General features: G+C 38.9%; 1 pseudogene; it reads left to right on the top strand.

Moving 5' to 3' along the window:
* The first annotated feature begins 771 nt into the window (after positions 1–771).
* Positions 772–1,470, top strand: LOC132009309 (fibroblast growth factor receptor 1-like; annotated as a pseudogene).
* The last annotated feature ends 6 nt before the right edge of the window (positions 1,471–1,476 follow it).

Raw genomic sequence — 1,476 nt, 5'->3', positions numbered from 1 at the left:
CCCCTGGGACTAATAATACATTATAAGTTAATTAAAAACAGAAGAAGAAGAAGAAGACTACTATAAATCAAATGCTATGGTTTTCAGCAAAGTGTGTGTAATCAGGCATATTTTATTAAAGTAACCAAGTAAAATGATGGTCGAAAATTGGAATAACAGAAAACATAAAAATCAGAGATTTTAAAAAGAGATCTGGGACAGTGTAGAGAATATAGTCAATGATATATGGTGACAGATGGTGGCTATATTTGTAGTTATCATAGAATAATGTATGGAGATATTGAAAACCTGAAACCAATGTAACACTGAATATCAACTATACTCAAATACAAAAATAGTAAAAATAAAACATTTTAATTTGAAATGATAAAAAGAGGGACAAGAATTTGAAAAGTGAATTTCAAGAAGAGTAAAGATGAGGCTAAGACATACTCTGAACCTTGAGGAAAAAACCATTTTGAAAATTCTTTCCATTTTGAGAAAACTCAAAAGAATCAATACCATAAAAGAACCCATTTTAACTGAGAGATGTAATGAATGCTCAAGAAATAATTTTATGACAGGGTAATTCTTCCCTATGAAACAGCATATAGAAACCAGGGGAACCACCTGGAAGCAAAATAAACTATACTGAAAATAAGAATTAGGAAAAAGATAAATGATGAAAGATAAGAAAATTAGACCTGCGACAGAGACCTAGTGAAGAGAATTTATAGCTTGTGGTTTAATGTTTTTGAGGATAATCTAGAGTCCATAACTGCCTTGAGACAGGCTGGTTGTAGGGAGTTTAGGCAGACCAGTAATACAGGCCTACTTTGGGCAGGTGGTGTTGGAGGAGGCCATTGGGCTGGACAAAGACAAATCCAACCATTTGACTAAAGTGTCTGTGAAGATGTTGAAGTCAGATGCAACAGAGAAAGACCTGTCAAAGCTAATCTCAGAAATGGAGATGATGAAGATGATTGGACAGCACAAGCACACCATGAACCTGCTGGGTCCTGCACACAGGATGGTCCTTCGTACGCTCTCATGGAATATGCCTCCAAACAAAACATACAGGAATACCTGCAGGCCCAGAGACTCCTGACCTGGAGTACTGTTACAATATCAGCCACAATGCAGCAGAGCAACTCTCCTCCAAAGACCTGGTATCCTGTGCCTATCAGGTAGCCTGAGGCATGGAGTACCTTGCCTCCAAGAAGTGCATACACCAAGACCTGGCCACCAGGGAAGTGCTGGTGACAAAGGACAACATGATGAAGATCTCAGACTTCAGCCTTGCCAGAGATATCAACACATCAGTTACTATAAAAAGACAACCAACAGTGGACTGCCTGTGAAGTGGACAGTCCCTAAGGCCATATTTGACAAGATCTACATCCACCAGACTGACTTCTAGTCTTTTGAGGTGATCCTGTGCAAAATCTTTACTCTGGAAGCCTCCCATATCCTGGAGTGCCTGTGGAGGTGGTTTTC

Source organism: Mustela nigripes, unplaced genomic scaffold, assembly GCF_022355385.1.
Source record: "Mustela nigripes isolate SB6536 unplaced genomic scaffold, MUSNIG.SB6536 HiC_scaffold_12595, whole genome shotgun sequence".
NCBI lineage: Eukaryota > Metazoa > Chordata > Mammalia > Carnivora > Mustelidae > Mustela > Mustela nigripes.
This window is presented reverse-complemented; position numbering and strand designations above follow the sequence as displayed.